The 21,403-nt window shown below is 36.3% G+C and overlaps 1 protein-coding gene and 1 long non-coding RNA gene across 9 annotated transcripts in view; one reads left to right on the top strand and one right to left on the bottom strand.

Annotated features, from left to right (window-relative positions):
- Positions 1–21,403, top strand: part of LOC117072042 — a 113,217-nt gene that overhangs the window by 33,316 nt on the left and 58,498 nt on the right. For all 3 annotated transcript variants that reach the window (XR_004432689.1, XR_004432691.1, XR_004432690.1), the window contains exons 3-4: positions 19,761–19,914; positions 20,856–21,096. This is a non-coding gene — a long non-coding RNA (uncharacterized LOC117072042). The remainder of the gene's footprint in view (positions 1–19,760; positions 19,915–20,855; positions 21,097–21,403) is intronic.
- Positions 1–21,403, bottom strand: part of CD36 (CD36 molecule) — an 80,439-nt gene that overhangs the window by 50,254 nt on the left and 8,782 nt on the right. The window contains exons 1-2 of one of the 6 annotated variants that reach the window (XM_033191884.1): positions 5,599–5,720; positions 3,541–3,698 (exon numbers count right to left, since the gene is read on the bottom strand). The exons of 3 other annotated variants lie outside the window; for them this stretch is intronic. The gene's annotated coding sequence lies outside the window, so the exon portion shown is untranslated. Of the gene's footprint in view, positions 1–3,540; positions 3,699–5,598; positions 5,734–21,403 lie in introns of those variants that run through there. 2 more of the 6 variants (XM_033191880.1, XM_033191887.1) reach the window with 2 other exon arrangements.

Below are 21,403 nucleotides of genomic sequence, written 5' to 3'. Positions count from 1 at the left end.
TCCCCAGAACTCATGAAAATGTGCTCCTTTGTTGAACAGCAGTGGGAATTGATTTTTCTATCATCATCTATTCTCTATTCTAATCCCCACTGCTTATGTATAAGGAGGTGGAAGCCTAGAGCCACGCTGCTGGAGGCCCTCTTACCACCTCAGGGAAAGCCAGCCTGTGTCAAACCCACCATCCAAATAAGGAGAGAGCACAGAAAGTTAAGAAGAGCCAGCAATCTGATCCACCTGTGCTGGAAGAGTGCTAACACTGGAGTTTTCAATGATGTGGGCAAACCTCTCCTCCTATTGATTCAGCTAATTTAGGTTTGTGAAAGGAAAATAAATCTTGGGACCCCAAAATCACTAAGCTAAAAGGAAAAGTCACTCTAGGAACTGCTTAGGGCAAACCTGCCTCACATTCTATTCAAAGTCACTCCTCTGCTCATCGAGATAAAAGCATAGCTGATTGCCTTCTTTGGAGAAGCTAATCGGAAACTCAAAAGAGTGCAACCATTTGTCTCTTATCTACCTATGACCTGGGACCCCCTCTCCACTTTGAGTTCCCCTGTGTTTGCTTTGTGGTGTTCCACCTTTCCAGACTGAACCAGTGTTCATCTTACATATGTTGATTGATGTCTCAGGTCTCCCTGAAATGCATAAAACCAAACTGTGCTCTGACCACTGTCGGCACATGTCATCAGGACCTCCTCAGGCTGTGTCATGGGCGTGTGTCCTCAACCTTGGCAAAATAAACTTTCTAAATTAACTGGGATCTGTCCCAGGTATTTGGGGTTCACAGGTTGAAAGCACCCAAACTGATACCTTGTGATTCTATTTAAAACATAGGCATTAGATCACAGGTATTTTTAATAAACTAAAACACTTAAACTTCTAGCTCGTAAGTGCAGTCAAGAAACACGGCTTAACCAATAGGTCTCTTAAAGGAGGAGAAAAAAGATGTTTCTGCAACATGGTTTTCTACGCTCTATGTAACAAATATAGATATTAATATAACATGAAGCACATATAACATACCATGTGACTGTATTTTACTCATTTATACAGCTTTAGAATATTTTAGTGTTCCACTTATACAAAGGATTCCAAAATAGCTCAGTTCATCATTTGTTCATTCATGAGTAGCAAGAGAGTAGGTCACAATGAAACTCCCTGTAACATATTACCGGTGATCATGCTGGTAGTGTTTAGCATAATATCCCAGAGTTTTAAATAGTGCCTGATACATAATAGGTGCTCAAATGTTTTTTCAATTGATTCTGAATAAGCTATAACTCTAGGTATCACAGCATAGATTTTTAAAAGGCATGCATGTATATGTTAAATACCTTTGTAGGAGAAGAGGTACCTTTATTTATCCCAGTATCTGATCAAGTTTAAAGGCACTGATGATTTTCCAGATGTGCATTTTTTATGTTTAATAGACACCATGCATGTAATGGAATAAAGCACAGATGTACTCTTTCCTAAGCAAAAATCTCAATGTAGTAAACAGGTAAATAGTTTGATTATTTCACATTAGAAAATATTCTTATGAAGGGCTTAAATTCTTCCCTTTCACAGGTATTTATTAACTATAATACAAGAATGAATGACATACTTCTACACAATGAGCTTTTCCCAAATATTTTAAATGATGCAATGTACCAGTTGTGTTTATGTATCCATTGGCAGAAACAGAAATATTGATTAAAATAAAGTTTTGCAAAATGTATTAAAATAATTCAGTCACACCAAAAAGCATGATTAAACATTAAATGTGTATCATTAAATAGTTGTATTGTCTTGCTTTTGCCTGTTGAAAATCCTCTCCAAGTCTTCTGAATATTTGTACTCTACTACCTAATTTTTTTACATGCCAAACTACTATCTCCTTAACGGCTAACACACACGATCTCTTGATAAGAGTTTGGTTCCTTTGGGTTGTTGAGTGTTCTGGACTGCTCATTTATTCTGTTAAAGAGTAGTGGGTCTGGGCCGGGCGCGGTGGCTCAAGCCTGTAATCCCAGCACTTTGGGAGGCCGAGTCGGGTGGATCACGAGGTCAGGAGATCGAGACCATCCTGGCCAACACGGTGAACCCCGTCTCTACTAAAAAATACAAAAAACTAGCCGGGCGAGTGGTGGGCGCCTGTAGTCCCAGCTGCTCGGGAGGCTGAGGCAGGAGAATGGCGTGAACCCGGGAGGCGGAGCTTGCAGTGAGCCGAGATCCGGCCACAGCACTCCAGCCTGGGCGACAGAGCGAGACTCCGTCTCAAAAAAAAAAAAAAAAAAAAAAAAAAGAGTAGTGGGTCTGTAGTCTAATTTTAAAAAAGCCCCTCTGTTAAGGGAGGAGGTCAATATGATGTACTAACTGGAGGCTTAAGCAAGGACCCCTGGGAATTGGGTTTTCTGTTCCAATGAGAGTTAATTTCAATAAAAGAACCTAAGTTCTGTCTTTGTATTTGTTGCCATCTGTGAGATGAGACATGTCATCCACCGGGGCATAGCCTAGTTGCACTGATGTACAGGAGGATTCAAAAATAATTTCATCATTTGCAGAATTACGTGGCAACAGATAAAATATAAAGACAAATTTAAAATATAATCAAATGTAGCATTCTCTTGTAAAAACCCGAGTCAGACTGATGCTTTCAATCTCAAGAGAACCTTTAATATGATGAAGTCTTAAATATCAAAACAAAATGCATAAATGCCAAAACCCAGGAGTAAAGGACAGTAAATAGAACCTTGTAATAGTCTGTCTCAGGAGGGAATCCTGGCTCTACTTCTGCTATTGACTGTGATAAAAACAAAAGTTGGAATCAATAGGGAGATAAGATGAATGCAATACTTACATATGAAGAGGTACAGAGAAGACTGTAGTTTATATATAGAGTAAAACAATAGAACCTGTTATTAAAATCTAAAAGCATGACTAATATCAGAAAGGGCAAAATTGTTGTAAATGTACTACAGGGAACAAATACTCAAACAAAGGATGAGAATATGTTCCCTAATGTCTTTCCCATGATTGCAAAAATGTGCTTTTTAAGTAAATTGGTTTTCTAATACATTTGTGTATCAGATTATATAGTATATTATTTAAGACATAAGATTTTAAAAATACATAATACTGTAAAATCTCTTACACTTATATATGAATAAAGAGTTTGTAATGTAAAACAAAATTATTAAATTATACTATATATACATAACTTTATCTATTAATTGAAGTATTAAGGTTAAATTTGGAGAGCATTTTTATTGGCACATAGATAATAGACTGTACTAGTTTTATTTTCTTGTGCTTTTAATATAGTACAAATTAAAAATCACATACTGTAGATGTAAGCTAAGGCAATGGCCTGGTAACCGGCAGACAGTATAAATTTGAAATCTAAAAATACATTCAGAATTTAAGCTTCATTTTCATGTAGTTCTAGACCATTATAAATCATAATTTATTATTTTCAAAATTTGATAAATATTTAGCTCAATAGTGTAAATAATATAAATACTAGTATGATAGAAGAACTTATCTGAATATTCTTACCAGCAAAATATGGAGATTTGCCACAATGCCAGCTAAGTTAGTTTTGCAGTCACTGATAAATTGGGTTGCCATAGCAAGCCCATAGTCACTGAGTTTCTAAGCAACCTGAGACTCCACAGACTGCAGATAGTTAGGAGTCCACTGATCTTTCATCATCCCTTAAGGAAAAATATAAAAATTTATAGTACCAAACTCAATAGCAGATCCCCTGATTACCCAGGAGAGCAGTGATCTCCATGAAATACCCCTCTGTATTGATACTCATTTAATTTATTGAATAATAATATTTGTCCTAGGGAATTATTGGATTATTCACAGTGCTAAGTGGATGAAATTAGTTACAGAAAATGGTCAGTGCCTGGTGTGTACTGGGCAGACAAATATTTGTTGAATCAATGAACAAAATGCGATATATCATCCAACTCTTTAGAGACAGTCATTTATATAATACTAGCCTTCATAAATTCCTTGCCTTTTAATATAAACACGTATCTGTTTAGTAGCATTACTGTATAGTACATCACTTCAATTTCTTTGTTTCTAATTATTGTAGCATAGGTAATATGGGTAATTGTAAATCAGTAATTCCTTGAGGTCTTCTGTTGAAATATTTAATCGTAGCTTGTCTATAATACTGAATACTTGAGTCACAATACTAGCCATCCAGATGACAAATAGAATTGCATAGATCTGAAGTACAAGCAAGGTTATGATTTTTTGAATGAGCATGCAGTGGCGTTTCCTGTATCTGTCTATAAACACTGTCTTCAGTCCCTTATCTTCACACAATGCCCACTGTGGCAAACCATGACCTCTTGTACTCTCTTTCAATACATCAGACTCAGTTTCCAACTGTTTTAGATAATCACAACAAAGTTAAGGCATATAATTTGTTTCTATAGAACAATGACAATACAAGTCCAAATAAAATGTAACCAATAGAAATAATCATGTGTGACCAGCAAAACAATTACACCTGTAATCTGTAAAATTTTAGCTAGTTCCAGTACCCCCCCCCCCATTTTTCTATATTTCACAGTATCATTCTGTGTAGCTAATTCTTACCATGGAAAACATGTCAGAAATGGTTTGCAAATTGAAAACTGTCTTTAATGGTTAATTTTTTAAAACACTCCTTCATATATCCTATTGGCTCTTGCGTCAAAGATTCACTAGCCCAAGCCAATCCAATACAAGGACTAAATTGTCTAACCTGAAAGTAAAATAAATGTTCAAAATCACCTCTCAAACAAGTCCCAGTAGTCACTGTTGACCACTGTAACCATGCCAGGAATGCCAGCAGCAAAGACTGCTTGTGACCTCTCCTTGTCACTATTAAACATCAAAAGCAGGGAAGGATTCTGCTTGCTCCAACATTGACAAGTCAACCACTCTGTCTTACAATATAAGATAATCTAAATGTTTATAATCATATTCATTAGAATACATCTTTGGCTAAAAAAATAACTATTTATAACTTAACAGTCTTCCTAGGATATACTAGGAAGTATATCCTAGTATTATTGTGTTTTTGGTAGAGACAGGAGACAGGGTTTTGCCAGGTTTTCCAGGCTGGTCTCGAACTCCTGGCCTCAAAGTGCTGTGATTACCATGCCTGGCAGCATATACGTATTCCTAAGGGTAAAAGATACCTGCACATGAATTTGCCCTATTAAGATATTCCTCCACTGTTGTATGCATATAAGCATATGTGTGTTGGAGCGCTTACATTATTTCAAATATTTTTGAATGCCCTCTTACCACTTATTAACATAATAATTACTGAGAACTCATAGTAAAAGCCATTTGACCCACTCCCTCTACTTTCTTTTAGATACAACTTCTTATCTAAAAGTTAGAAACAGGCTGCCTAAATGCCTACAATACCATAAATTCTACTCCCTGACAGAAGAGAGAGAAATGCAAATATCTATTAAACTGAACAAGAACAAAGCAAAAGTCAGATCAAAGTAGGAAATTTTAAGTATTGCAAGCAAAGTGTGAAATCTTACATATTTAGATTAAGTAACTTTACTGTGATTACACAGCCATAATTACCGTTAGAAGTCCGACGAAAGAGCGCAAGGCCAGAAATGTTAATGCACTTTCAAAATGCTAGTTGGGAAGACCAGGGAATTAACACCGAAGACTCTGGTTGTGTTTGCCCCAAGTGCTGGGTCAAATCACTGCTGTATATCAGTCAGTCCCACCTCCTAGTGTCCAAGAATGGCTGTGGAATTTTGATTGACACTCCTGTGAGACAGTGGTATTCCTAAACCAAAGTAAATCCTGCAACCAGTGTTTGTTAACCTCTCCAACTTTGAAAATCAGCGCTCTTTACCCTGGTTCTTTCCTTTAAAAAAAGAAACAATTATTCTGTGACGTTTAAAAGCACACAGAAGCAGTCCCCTCTCCAGGGATATTCCTTCTTTCTCATAGCAATTCCCTTGATTCATTCCATCCTGTGTCTTTGTTAGAGGACTTTACAGTCCTCCTAGGAACCACATAACAACATGTATACTGGTCTGGGAGAAGAAACAAAGCATCAGTGAATATTCCAGTTTGTGGAAAGCTGGAAATGAGGGCAACCTTGGGCAGGGCCCTGCAAGACTAACAAGTTCAGGCTTATAATAGCTGTTTTTTTTGCAATATGAAAGAATTAAGCAATATTTGATGGGTACAATGTTATATATGCAACACAAATCAAATAAAACAAAAGTAAATGCACCCCCAAAATAAGTATTAATTACAGTGTATGCTAAATGAGACCAGAAATCTGGCTTTTTCCCAGAACACTTAAGACAATCATTTTCTGAGAATATTGATGACGTACATCCTCATACACTCACATACTGAATTAATATTTATCACATAGTCACTGTGTGCTCAGAACTCTGCCACAAAGTGGAAGAAAACGTGACCCCTACTGTGAGGATTTCTATAATGTACTTCAAATACTTTGATACATATTATTGTGTTTATATGAGTTTGGTACTTTTAGTCTGCTTTCATGAAGTGGACAGTTACCCTGGTTGAGAACATTCAGTCTAGAGCTGGTCCTTAGCCTTTAATAGAAGTCCAAAATGTAGTTAATTTTTATCTCTTTAGAACAGAAGACTGGCGTAATAAATACTAACAGTGAGATTTTCAATAGAGAAATTAATGGTATCAGAGATTTATGAACTGGCTAGAATTATTACTAGTTAAGTCTCTACTTTTACATAACAGAGTAAAAAAAAAAAATCTACCAAGGACTGTTATCTAAAGTTTAGGTCAGAGATTGCCTGTTGTCTAGCTATAGATTTTAGAGCATTCTTGGTTATTGAAGTTACCGGTATTTACCAAGACAACCAATAGTGCTGTCTGTCTAAATTGGCCTAGGTAATTAAGCGTTGCTAGGTAATTTCAAGGAGTTCACATTCTAGAGATGCAGCTTATACACAGAGGACAATTCTTTATGTAAATGCATGGGTAGAAGACCACAAAGTCTCCAGGACTAATAGGAAATGCACTTTGTTCAGATATAAATAGCTGTGACTCACAGTTTAAGGAACTTTCCCCTACTTCTGTGTAGAATACATTTCTTGTCTTTCCTTTCTTATTTTCTCACTGTAGATATCTAGATATCTAGTCCTGATCATTTAACAAATGAGGGTTCAGAGACCCCCAGAGTTACAAACACTTGTTCTAAATCATCCTAATGATTATTTTTAAAAATGTAACTAGAATATTGCTTTGTTTCATTCCTTTTTCTATTTCCACTTGTTATCTCTTTTTAACATCTTTCTCCACGTTTTACTGTAATGTTTGATACGGTAATTGCTTTAATTTTTGGTGTATGCCATTATTCTTCTTTGTTCTCCTTCAGCAATGCTAGTGATGTAGGATTTTTCTTCTTGGTCACTTTGCAAGCCGGGGACCCTCTGCCAGCCATGCCCCACCTGGGCCTCTCTTGGCCACACTGGCATGTCTCAGCTTATACCAGCATTCATCATTTCCTGAGCTCTTGTCTCATGCCCAAGAAGAATGAGGATATGGTGACTATTGGACGGTGAGGAGGACAGAGAATAATTTTATTGAGTGATGTAACAGGTTTCAGCAGAGAGGAGATGCAAGGGTGGTCCCCCTACCTGAAGGTGGGAAAGTCCCCCATGTGACTGGGTCTGGGGCCTTTTATGGACTCAGAATGGGGAGTGTGTGCTGATTGTGAAAAAGATTAAAGCAAAGACACCACTCAAAGGTGGGCATGACAGTGTAGAAAAACCAGTTTGGAAAGGGAAGGTATACGTAAAATAGGTGAAGGGTGGGGATCCATCAGAGGAAAGCACGCCAAACAGGAAGAAAAGTTCTCAATCCAGTCTGAGGATTTAACTTGTAGTGTGGCTTTCAGACTTTAAACTGTCTTCAGCTGGAGGTGGGATTTCAACGGGGACCTGCTGCTATCTGCCTAGGCATTTGGCTGTCTCTTGCCACTCTCACTAGTTAACTTAATATTAAGCTCCTGGATAACTGGAATAATGTATACCTCTTTTTCATTTCCATACACTGTTACTAGTGCCCTGTTACTAGTAGTAAGTTAATTTTAAAATTATTTTGATTCTCTAGTGTTCTTTGGATTTTTTTAAATGACCTTTAAATTATTTAAATTATGAAACGTAATACCTTATTTTTGTTCTAATACATTTATTTATTTCTTCCCTCACATGTGAGACAACTTGAAAAATTCTATCAAAGGATATGGAAGGGGACAAATATTTATTCACCTATTACCATGAGTCAGCTATCATGTTAAAGGCTTCCATGTACTATTTGTCCCAAAGCATTCTATAAGTTACTGCTGTCACATGTTTACAGATGAGATAACACAAGAAAATGTTAGGAAAATTAGATCAATGTAAACATGCCCAGTATATGGGCATCCTCTGTAGATATTGGAAGTTTGGTTTCAGACTGCTATAATAAAGTAAATATCACAATAAACTGAGTCACACAAATTTTGTTTCCCACTGCATATAAAAGTATGGTAACCCTATACTGTAGTCTATTAAGTGTGCCATACCATTAAAAAATGTACATCCTTTAATTTTAAAATACCTTATTGCTAAAAAAAAATACTAACAATCATAATAATCTTTTTGCTGGTAGAGAATCTTGCCTGGATATTGATGGCTACTGACTGATCCAGGTGGCGGTTGCCGAAGGTCAGGGTTGCTGTGGCAATTTCTTAAAATGAGACAATAAAGTTTGCCTTGGAAAAATCATTTGACTTTCCTATAGCATGCAATGCTGTTTTGATAGCATTATACCCAAAGTAGAACTTCTTTTAAAACTGGAACAATCCTCTCAAACCCTGCCACTGCTTCATCAACCAACTTTATGTAATATTCTATATTCTTTGTTGTCATGTGTGGTGTTATGATATATATATATATTTTTAATTTTTTAATTAATTTTTAAATTTTTTATTATACTTTAAGTTCTAGGTACATGTGCATAACGTGCAGGTTTGTTACATATGTATATTTGTGCCATGTTGGTGTGCTGCACCCATTAACTCGTCAGCACCCATCAACTCGTCATTTACATCAGGTATAACCCCCAATGCAATCCCTCCCCCCTTCCCATGATAGGCCCCGGTGTGTGATGTTCCCCTTCCCGAGTCCAAGTGATCTCATTGTTCAGTTCCCACCTATGAGTGAGAACATGCGGTGTTTGGTTTTCTGTTCTTGCGATAGTTTGCTGAGAATGATGGTTTCCAGCTGCATCCATGTCCCTACGAGGACTCAAACTCATCCCTTTTTATGACTGCATAGTATTCCATGGTGTATATATTGGTTTTTGTCTACCTTTTCTGGTACATAATTCCCATAGCCCTAGTTACAGACTTTTTGTTATCATGTATATCAGGCCTCAGAAAGCAGAATCTCCCTCCAGTCCTCCTTTCACTTGCCCCAAGGCAGGACGCTAATCTTTCCCCTCCCTTCTGATTGTTAGTCTCAAGACTCCCCAGAGAGGGTCCCACTCTATATCCTGGGGGAAGGAATGCTGAAGTCAGGAAGCTTCCATAAAATCTCAAGAGGACTGGGTTTGGTGAGCTTCTGAATAGCTAAATGCTTGAAGGTTCCTAGAGGGTGGCATGCCAGGAAGGGCATGAAAGCTCTGCACAGCTTCCCCCATACGTTGCCCCATCCATCTCTTCATTTGTAAGCTCCACACACCTTCCCCCATACCTTGCCCCATCCATCTCTTCATTTGTATCCTTTAATAATAAACCGGTAAACATAAATAAGTGTTTCCCTGACTTCTGTGAGCTGCTTCAAGCAAATTAATCAAACCCAAAGAGAGGGTAATGAGAACCCCAATTTGAAGCTGGTTGGTATTCCTGGAGGCTTAGACTTGTGACTAGTGTAGAAAGAAGGGTGCAGTCTTGGGAGGAAGCTCCCAACCTGTAGGATCTAACTATTTCCATGTAGGTAGTACCGGAACTGAGTTGCAGGACATCCAACTGGTGTTCACTGCTTGGTGTGTGTGGAAAACCTCCACAATTTGTTGTCATGGAACTCTGCTTTTGTGATGATTGCTGTGGCATGAGGCAGAGGAAAAACATGGTTTAGAGAGTTTTTCCCTACACATCATGTCAACAGTGTTCATAGCATCTTCACCAGGAGATTTCATTTAAAAAAAACCAAAAAAACAAAAAAAACAAAACCAAAAACAAAACATTTTATTTGCTCAATTAAAAAAGTAACTTCTCCTTCACTGAAGTTTTATCATGAGATTACAGCAATGCAGTTACATCTTAAGGCTTCACTTCTAATTCTAGTTTTCTTGCTATTTTCACCACATCTATAGTTGTTTCCTTCTCTGAAGTCTCGTAACCCTCAGTCATCCGTGATGGTTGCAATCAACTTCTTCCAAACTCCTATTGATGTTGATATTTCAACCTTTCCTATGAATCACAAATATTATCAATGGCATCTGGAATGGTGAATTACTTTTAGTTGGTTTTCAATTTGCTTTGTCCAGATCCATCATATGAATTACTATCCATGGAAATTATAGCTTTGTTTGTTTGTTTGTTTGTTTGTTTCTGTTTTGAGACAGAGTCTCACTCTATCACCCAGGCTGGAGTGCAGTGGTGCAAAATTGGCTTACTGCAACCTCTGCCTCCTGAGTTCAAGCGATTCTCCTGCCTCAGCCTCTTGAGTAGCTGGGACTACAGGTGTGTACCACCATGCCCAGCTAATTTTTGTGTTTTTAGTAGAGACAGAGTTTCACAATATTGGCCAGGCTAGTCTTAAACTCCTGACCTCAAGTGACTGCCAGCCTCCTAGTTCTTAAGTAATAAGTCTTGAAAGTCAAATGACTCTGATCTCTGGGCTACAAAACGGATCTTGTGTTAGCAATGAAAACAACATTAATCTCATTGAACATACCCATCAAAGCTCTCAGATGACCAGCTGCATTGTTAATCATCAGTTGTATCTTGAAATAAATCATTTTATTCTGAGCAGTAGGTCTCAACAGTGGGCTTAAATTATTCAGTAAACTATAAACAGATGTGCCAGCATCCAGCCTTTGTTGTTCCATTTATAGAGCTCAAGCAGAGTAGACTTAGAATCATTCTGAAGGGCCCTAAGATTTTTATAAGGGTTGTAAGCATTGATTTCAACTTAAAGTCACCAGCTGCATTAGCCCCTAACTAGAGAGTTAGCCTGTCCTTTGAAGGTTTGAAACCAGGCATTGACTTTTCCTCTCCAGCTATGGAAGTCCAAAATGGCACCTTTTTCCAATGGAAGGCTGTTTTGTCTACATTGAAAATCTATTGTTTAGTGTAACCACCTTCACTAATGATCTTAGCCAGATCTTCCAGATAACTTGCTGCAGCTTCTTCACTTGATGTTTTATCTTGTACTTTTATGTTATGGAGATAGCTTCTTTCCTTAAACCTCATGAACCAACCTCTGTGAGTTTCACACTTTTCTTCTGCCGCTTCCTCACCTTTTTTACTTTCATAGAATGAAAGTGAGTGAAGACCTTCCTCTGGATTGGGCTCTGTCTTACAGGAATATTGTAGGTGGTTTAATCCACCCAGACCCCTCAAACTTTCTCTGTATCAGCAATAAGGCAGTTTCACTTTCTTATCATTTGTGTGTTCACTGGGATAGCACTTTTAATTTCTTTCAAGAACTTTTTCTTTGCATTCGCAACTTAGCTAACTGTTTGGTATCAGAGGCCTAGTTTTCAGCCTATCTTAGCTTTCAATATGCCTTCCTCACTAAGTTTAATTATTTCTAGTTTTTTATTTAAAGTAAGAGATATGTGACACTTCCTTTCACTTGAACATTAGAGGCCATTGTAGGGTTACAAATTGACCTAGTTTCAATCTGGTCATGTCTCAGGGACTAGGGTGGCTCCAGGAGAGGTAATGAGAAAGGGGAACAGTGTAGCAGTCAGAACACATACAATATTATGTTTGCTGTCTTACATGGTACAGTTTGTGGTGTCCCAAAACAATAGTAACATACAAAATCACTGATGACAAATCACCATAACAGATATAATATCAAAAAAGTTTGAAATACTGCAGAAATGACCAAAATGTGACACACAGACATGAACTGAGCTCACACTGTTGAAAAAATGACACCAATAGACTTGCTCAAAGCAAGGTTTCCATAAACCTTCAATTTGTAAAATAGTAATAACTGCAAAGCACAACAAAATGAGGTATGCCCGTAGTATGCAGTAGGTGACCTTGAGGTTATGCATCCAGTTGGCTGGTGATATCAAAGATTAGTAGGAAAACATAAGGATATGATATAGTTTGAATAGCTGTCCCTTCTGAACCCTTGTTGAAATTTGATCCCCAGTGTTAGAGGTGCAGCCAAATGGGAGGTCTCTGGGTCATGGGAATGGATCCCTCATGAATGGCTTGGTGATATCCTCCTGGTAATGAATGAGTCCTTACTCTATTATTAAATAGTTCCCATGGGATCCGATAGTTAAAAAGAGTCTGGCACCTTCCTTCCCTCTCTCTGCATGTAATGCCTGCTCTCCTTCCCCTGCTGTCATGGGTGGAAGCTTCCTGAAGCTGCTATCAGAAGCAGATGCTGGTGCCATGTTTCTTGTACAGCCTGCAGAACCATGAGTTACAAATAAACCTCTTTTCTTTAAAAATTACCCAGCCTCAAGTATTTCCTTATAGGAACATAAAACAGACTAAGACAGAATGCATGGTAAAGTACAGGCATTTTCTGGTTCATGTCTAAATCCTTGCCTTTTGTCAATATAAATCTCTCAACAGATGCATTTATCTATACAACTTTGACGTTTTAAAATTATTTATTTCCATATACAGATTTCAGTTAAAACATTTATTCACATAGTCATTTATTTTAATAAAATAATTATTCTTGAAACCAGATATTTCTGGGTCCAGATAATTTAAAAATAAATAAAATCAATAACACCCTAGCTTAATGATAATAAGCTTACACTGAAATTTAGAAAATTATAAACTAGCACAATAGGTACTATCATGGAAAGTTTATAGCACAACCTACAAAGGGAGAAGGTTCTAGGAGAGATGGCAAGCTCCATAAAGAAAATGATATTCCAGGTTCTTTCTCAAACAAGAGTCAGAGATCAGTTACCATCTATTGGTCAATGCAGAGGAGGGATAAAAGCAGAGGATATTCCCCCATCCATAGAAAGATTTGGCAATTTTTACCAGAGGCCAGGGACTTTGAGAATGAAAACATAAAAAAGATGTCATGGTAACTTCAAAATAAGTAAGTCATTTCAAATTAATAGAGCATCTGCTGTGTTGAGGCATTATTAGGGAAAAGGTGTAATTTTCATCTTACAATTCAAAAGCAATTAGTTTTAAAATGCTAAAAGTTCTATGTTGATTTATATGAAGAAGCACTAATAGAGACTAAAAATTCTGCTTCAGAGCACAAAAATTGTACATAATGCTATAAAGTGAAGAACTTACTGGATGCATTTTATAACCATCTTTATTATTTGGTAACTTTAGAGCTGACTTATTATAAAATATATCCAAGTTTACTTTGAAAATAATGAATGCAAAGTTAAAAGTACATATATAAGTTTGAAAGCATTTTAATGATTTTTAAATCTAAAACTATTCAAGCTTAAAATATTAGGAAGTATTTATGGCAGTTATGAATTTCTTTGCTCTTTTGTTATGTAAACATTGCAAACACTTTTAGTATATTCAATGCCTCTTACTATGGATAAATGCATATCATCTTACTGTGAATGTTAAGGGTAAGAAAAATCAAACACTTATATTGAGGCCTGAGACCATGAGAAACCCAAGATTGTGTAAATAACAATTCACAATAAAATATAAAGTAATACATTCTTAAAGGAATTAAATACAGAATAGTTTTTTCCATTTGAAAGCAAAGATGAAAATATTTTAAATAAAATTTTCTTTTTCACCCTAAAACATTCTTTTACACTAGTGGCTAATGCTGAGAGTGTTTACTGCAGAGCAGACAGTGCTTACCACAAACCATATCCTATTCTGAAAACACAGGACCATCTAAATTGATCTTCAGAATACTCTTTAAGTGTCACTATTTTCACAGTATTACAAATGGCAAAAATGATGCTCTGTGAGGTTAGCTAAATTGCTTAAGGTCAAACAGTGCTGAGCTAAGAGTTGAATGCTGGCTGCTGCATTCAGACCCTAAATGCAGGGTCTAAATATATATATCACACTGTAATCTATTACTATTCATATGAAACAATGTAAAAAAACCAAAGCATTTATGAAATTTCTAAAAATTGTAACAATATTCATGAAAGAATATGTATTATGCATGACAGAAAATGGTAATAATCTTTACATAAACAGAATAAAATTCTGTCCTAAACTAAGTAATTTTTGCAATGAATTTAGGTGTGACCAACTTTTGGTACTTCAATGTCTTATCAGTTTCACCTTTCTCTAATGACAACGCCCTAGAAGACCGTAGCACAGATATAATTGAAAAGAGTATCATAGCCAAGTGAGAAACAAACTTCAGCATCCAATGTATATTTGAAGAGTTTGTTTTTCTCACAGCAATTTTTTTTTCTTTTTTTTGAGTGGAGTCTCGCTCTGTTGCTCAGACTGGAGTGCACCAGCACGATCTCTGCTTACTGGAATCTTTGCTTTATGGGTTTAAGCAATTCTCTTACCTCAGTCTCCCAAGTAGCTGGGACTACAGGCACCTGCCACCACGCCCGGCTATTTTTTTTTTTTTTTTTAAATTAGAGATGGGGTTTTGCCATGTTGGATAGTCTGGTTTCGAACTCCTAACCTCAGACGATCCACCTACCTCAGCCTCCCAAAGTGCTGGGATTATAGGCGTGAGCCACCGTGCTTGGCCCTTCACAGCAATTTTACTTTTTAAAAATTATTTGGAGGATACATATATTTTATTTTTAATTTTTTTTTAACTTTTAAGTTCAGGGGTACACATGCAGGTACGTTACATAGGCAAACTGTGTCATGGAGGTTTGTTGTACAGATTATTTCGTCACCCAGGTATTAAGCCTAGTATGCATTAGTGATTTTTCCTGATTCTCTCCCTCCACTGTCCACCCTCTGAAAGGCCCCACTGTGTGTTGTTCCCCTGTGTGTGAGGATACATATATTTTAATTTTCAAAAATTGAACTCATGTAAATTAGAAAAGGACCTACTGTGACAGAAGTTACTTCCACTCTTTCCACCTCATCTCTCCTCACTGAGCTCTGATTTCGCATTAGATATTTCATGTCTATGTGATGATGAAATCTCTCCTAAGCAACAGAGGTTGAATACTGATTGGTCTAAGCCACAATTCTCCTTGATAATGAGATGTATACCAAGTATCTAACAACATGCTGACACTGAGGCATAAAAACAAGTCAGCTACAGAGCTGCAGGGAGTGTTTTCTGTTTTAAAAGACTGAAAGAAGACAGAAATTTGTTTCTTACTGCTGTTAGGCATTGTTATAGAAAGACATGATCCTTCCAATTACTGTCATCACTTTGTACTTGTAAGATAACAGTAAGAAAAGCCAACCTAAAGCCCTAGGAATTAATTAATATCAGTGAGCCTAAGGATGATTCCAAGCTGGTTAATTCATTCTATTGACTCCTTATTACATGAACAACAAAAAAAGTCCCTCCAAAACTGCTTTTTTTGGATTGTTTTGTTACTTGCAGGCAAAATCATCCCAACTGGTCACAACTGTAGACTTAAGAAAATGCTTGAGATTTATTTTCATAGTATTTGTCAAATAATAAATATTAGAAAATAATTATCAGCTTCCAAAATGCTAACTTTTCTCTAGAGTAATCACTTTAAAATATTGGACTGTCATACCATCTTGATAACACAATTATTTGCTCAAACTGCATATGTGTGTGTGCGCATGCATACACACAAACACACACACACACACGGTCCCCAACTTACAATGATTCAACTTACAATCTTCTAACTTCACAATGATGCAAAAGCAATACACATTCAGTAGAAACCATAATTCAATACTAGATTTAATAAATTCCATGATATATTCAACATTTTATTCTAAAATATGCTCTGTATTAGATGATTTTGCCAAAATGTAGGCTAATGTAAGTGTTCTGAGCACATTTAAGATAGGCTAGTCTGATCTATGGTATTCAATAGGTTAGATGTATTAAATGCAATTTTACAATGATATTTTCATATTTTTAACTTTAGTAGATTTATTGGGATAGTACCCTAACATAAAGTCAAGGAGTATCTATAGAATCAACTCTAAAGAACAAAGAAATACCATAAGAGTTCCTATTGCTTAGAAAGAGTTCTTTAAAGGAAGAAAATGATATCTGTTAAGGCTTTGAAAACAAATAAAAATTAAATCAAAATTCAAAATTAAGTCCAAGCTTCTATCCTTCCTAAAAACAGAATTATCCTGACAAAGGAAAAGTGAAATATAAAATTAATCAATCTGAACCAAAGAAAAGCTATCATGGAAACCAAGAAAGAGTCTTCCATTTGTTTTGGTAAGACTATTAGAGAAAACTCCAAGAGTTTTCATGAAGCTTGCCACCTTAGAATTTTTTGGGAGAAATTATGAAGAGTAAAGAAATAATACGATTCCAAGCTTTGAGTTAAGAGAAAGGAAACGTGCTAAAGAACTAACTTGTTCATTCAAACACGAACTGACCTTTCATCATACTCCAGACTTTGAGCATGACACTGGCATACAAAAATTAATAAAATATGGTCTTGAACAGATTGTGATTTTGTTGATAGGAGATAGATTGTAAAATAACAGAAGGGCTTCAATGGATGAATAGATATTTTCTAATCACAGAAGATGGAAAAAGGGCAATGGAAGCAGAAAGAACAGCATGCATAAATTCAGAGGCAAAAAGGAAGTGATATGCTTGCAAAAGTACAAAAACTGTTTTCAGGGAAGTGGCAAAACGTGAGGAAGATGGGTGGATACCAGACCTTGAAGCCCCCTGCATGATATTCTAAGGAGCTTGAACTTTATTCTGTAAGTGGAATAGAACAATTAAGTAATTATAAGTTGAGGGAGTGACAGGATACGAGTTTGTGCTTTTAAAAGGTCACATGAAAAGCAATAAATTGGGTTGAGAAATTCAGTTAGATGACTAATGAATGAATGCTAGAAACACACAAGACCCTGAACTAAACTTGTATTCAGCCTAATGAAGGGAATGTGATCTCATTCTAGGCAAAGTTTGGATTAACGGGGAACGTGCTTGCAATTTATAGTGGCAGCCATGGCAAAGAGGGCTGTAAAACTGAAAAGCAAGCCCTAAGAGTCATTATCACAAGTAGGAGAAATACTTTTGGTTAGCTTTCATCTTGATGGCATTCTGGAACGTAACAGCAGGGGTAGATAGAAGAGAAGTAATGAAAATTGGATATATCCCTACGCAAGAAGAGGGGAAAAAAACACTAAAGGTCAAAGGAACAAAGAACTTAGCATTTCTTTTATATTGGCATTAGTTGGAGTGACAAATCCAGTATAAAAAGCTAACGAGTAGCAGAGCAAATAACAAGGGCACCCACAGTTTTCAACTGATATCAGGAAATATTTAATCCCGCAATTTCTCACTTCACATTATAAACTGGTGTATTGGAATTGGGGTCAAGAATCCAGATTTGGTTTCCAAGGAAGGGCAGAATCAGGGAAGTACTTCAGTGTCACAGTGGGGAATTTGAGGGAAAGATGGAGCTGCGAAGCAGCAGCAGCAGCAAAGATTAAGACACAGAGGGCTCCCCTGCAAAAAAACCACAGACTGATGAACAAGAGACAGTGATAATTTCATTTTTATTCTGGAGTCAGGAACTGGACTTAAGTAAAGAAGAACCTAATCAGGAAGAAGGAATGAATAAACTAATTGTATGAACCTGCTTTTTAGTGAACATATGTATAGATTCTCTTGTTGGCCACTGGGTGTATAAAATGTAAATACATTATGATGGTCTAAAAATGTAGGACAAAGAGTGAAAGAGAGCCTATGTCTAAACCCAGTGGAAAACAAGGAGGCTCTCCAAGAAATAATCTGGGTAGTTTTTGCAATTAAAAACAATCACCATTGTTTCTCCACAACACGGATGTGCTCTGCAGAAACAAGGATTCGATGTAAACAAAAAAGAGAATGATGCCCATTTTATTCTGGTATAATTTATATAAGTAGTTAAAAAATATCTGTGATGTGTTAAGAGTTTGTGGAAAAACATCAAGTATAGGAATATTTCTAGTAAGAAAGCTGATTGGCATTAATGCTCTTTTATTTTCATTTCAAATAGATAACTGCTGCTAAACCGGGCATACAAAATATCCCTTTGACTTTCAGAAAAATAATAAATGTTTATCTGTAACAACTTTTCAGACAGTAATATTACAGAGTATAGACATCCAAAAGCATATTAGCTAATTATATGCATTTGGTTCTGCATAAAATAGATACCAAAAGTACTATCTTAACTTCCCAAGTAACTAGTAGATATTTTATATTTATTGATAGTATTTACCTTTTATTACTGTTAACAAGGAGTCAACTCGGTTATCAGGATCCTACTCTAATTTAATTTTTGAACTATTCAAATTTAAGAATCAAAAGTGCTGACTAGACTTAAATAAACCCCCTCTCTTAGGCCCATGACAAGCATCTCTCATCTATAAAAGATTCATGCCTCTTTGTCTCATTAAAAGTTAAAATTTTTAACTGGGATTTTTACTTCTTAACTACAGTTTCCTGTTCAGTAAATTATTTCTGGCTCACATAAAACAGAGCTACATGTTTTATTCTAAAATAGGAAAGATGAAGCAGGATCTTGTGAAAGGATAGACCTTAAGGAGGAAGTGAAGAATGACATCTTTCTTGGTTTAGATGATATCTTCAAGAGTAACTGAAGGAACAAACTCTATAAAATAGAATCGAAGTAGCTTATTAACAAGATACTATGATAAATACAGCAGAGGTTAAAACACACTATTTCTCTTGTATTGCCTTTATCATAAGACCGACCCCCACCTCCCTGCAAAAAAAAGAATAAACTTAATTTTACATATGGCACTGAAACTTTGAATTTATCGTGCAGCTCATGTTTAAAACACATATATGTATAATAAAGTAGTACACATATGAATATTACAAATGTTTTAACTATTACATTACCATAAAGAAAAGATGCTTTTTCTTTGTGTGACTTATGGAATCAAGTTAATTTATAGCCTTATCGCTCTTCGTCTCTCTACCACTACTTCCTGTACAGATTCATGAGAAGTTACAAAGTAGATTATTACCATGGGATATTTGTCAATATTTCTACTCATTTTCAATCCATATACTACCTAAATATATGGAATATTATTCAATCACAGACTTGAATCACTTACTAGATTTTTTTTTATTTAAGCAAAGCTTATGATGAAAGTCTGAATTCTTAAAAAAATGCTTAGTGGATGTAAAGTGTTCTCACCACAAAAATAATAGCTATGTGATATAACACACATGTTAAGTGGCTAGACTGAGTCCATTCCACAATGTTTATACATTTAAGACACAGTGAATACATATAATTATATCTGTCAATGTGGAAAATTAAAGAAATAAAAACGACAAAAGAATGTCTATGGTTGTATAATAGAAAAAGTCAGATTATCTCTTCTATTTCAGGTGGTATCTGGAATATCTAAATAGAAAGTTGAGCATATGTATTTAACCACATTTATATGAATTCCACAGAGGTGCATATTTTCAGAAATACATTTTAAGATAATTCCCAACTGCAGGATTCTACTATCTGATTAGCATGTTATTCATCTATATAGTAAGTAGAAAGATCCCTTAATTTCTTCATAAGAAGCTTTGAGTAATTAAAATTTCATTCTACTGTATTTTATATGTGCCAATGGCATAATTTTTTCATTTATATAACAAATTAGTTTTTATGGTATATGTGCAAAGAAAAGAATCAATTCCCCCAAACAATTTGTGCACATTATCATTTTTATACACAGACTGATCTCTTGGTCTTTCAGGTTGCTAGCATAACAGGAATGATATTTTGTACTAAAGTACTCCATGTATTGAGCCTATATTATAGAGCTTAAGAAGGAAATTCAAAAGAATCTTATTTCAACAGTCAAAAGTAGTAGAAATTGGATTTTAAGTGTGCACATTTAATTACTGAAGTAGCAAAGAACTTTGTAATGTAAAGAGAAAATAGCCCATCATCCAGGAGCTGGCCTGGTATTATTAGTTAGGTCTTGCTGTTTCTGGACACAGGTCCAGCACTCACTGGTTGGCCTTGGTGTTTGTTCTGCTGAACACAAACAATTCACAGAACATTTACTTTAGATAAAACCATTCTGTGATCATGATGAGTCAAGACAAAATGAGACCCTTTTATGTCTGAACCCAGAATGATTATGAACACTGTCCAAGCCGCAGATACTACCCATTCCCTTCCCACTTACTATGAGTGACTCTTCTTCTTTATCAATTACAGCTTTAGCTTCAGTCTAGTCTTCCCTTGTCCTAAATAAGATTAAGGCAACCAATCATAAAATTATCCTGCCTCCTGACAACATCCAATTCAGAGCAAACCTCTATTTCCTTCAGTATCACCCCTCAACCCTCCCCAGTCAACCAACCAAAGTCCAAATTCTACAATAGATTTTTCCTAACATGTTCTTACTGGGTCACTGTCAGTTCCCTATGGTACATTTCTCTCTCTTTGCAATGAGTAATGAATTTGTCTCACTACAGGTGTGTTCCTGTTGTTCTTTGGTTAAAGAAAGGACATTGGCAGTAATAAAGCACCTAAGAAACTTGGCTCCTAACTCCAGTGCTATCAGGAAGCTCTGATGTATATGCTAGCACCATCTCTCAGAATTTTCAAGATGACTAAAGAGAAACTCAAAGAAGAAAAATTAGAAGATGCTTGAGTGATGAGAAACAGGAGAGATTATTATGGATGTGCAAAATGACATGGGACAACACTTTTGAGGTTAGAGCTTCTGTGTCATGCATAGGAGAAAGAAGCAGGCTGAGACAAGAAACATGGCCAGGTCAGAATATAGGGGCAGAGCATCCACTGAAAGGCCATGAAACACCCAAGAACTTTATTATAATTCTGTTCAAGGCAGGGCGCAGTGGCTCGTGCCTAAAATCCCAGTGGATTGCGGGGCCCAGTGGGGAGGACTGCTTGAGGCCATTAGTTTGGGACCAGCCTGGGCAACATAGAGAGACCCTGCCTCTACAAAAAGAAACAACCACAAAAATTAGCTGGGCATGGTGGTGTGTACCTGTAGTAC

This window comes from Trachypithecus francoisi, unplaced genomic scaffold, assembly GCF_009764315.1.
Source record: "Trachypithecus francoisi isolate TF-2019V2 unplaced genomic scaffold, Tfra_2.0 Lachesis_group4, whole genome shotgun sequence".
In the NCBI taxonomy this organism is placed as follows: Eukaryota; Metazoa; Chordata; class Mammalia; order Primates; family Cercopithecidae; genus Trachypithecus; species Trachypithecus francoisi.
The sequence above is the reverse complement of the archived record's forward strand: the minus strand, read 5'-3'. Positions and strand labels throughout refer to the sequence as shown.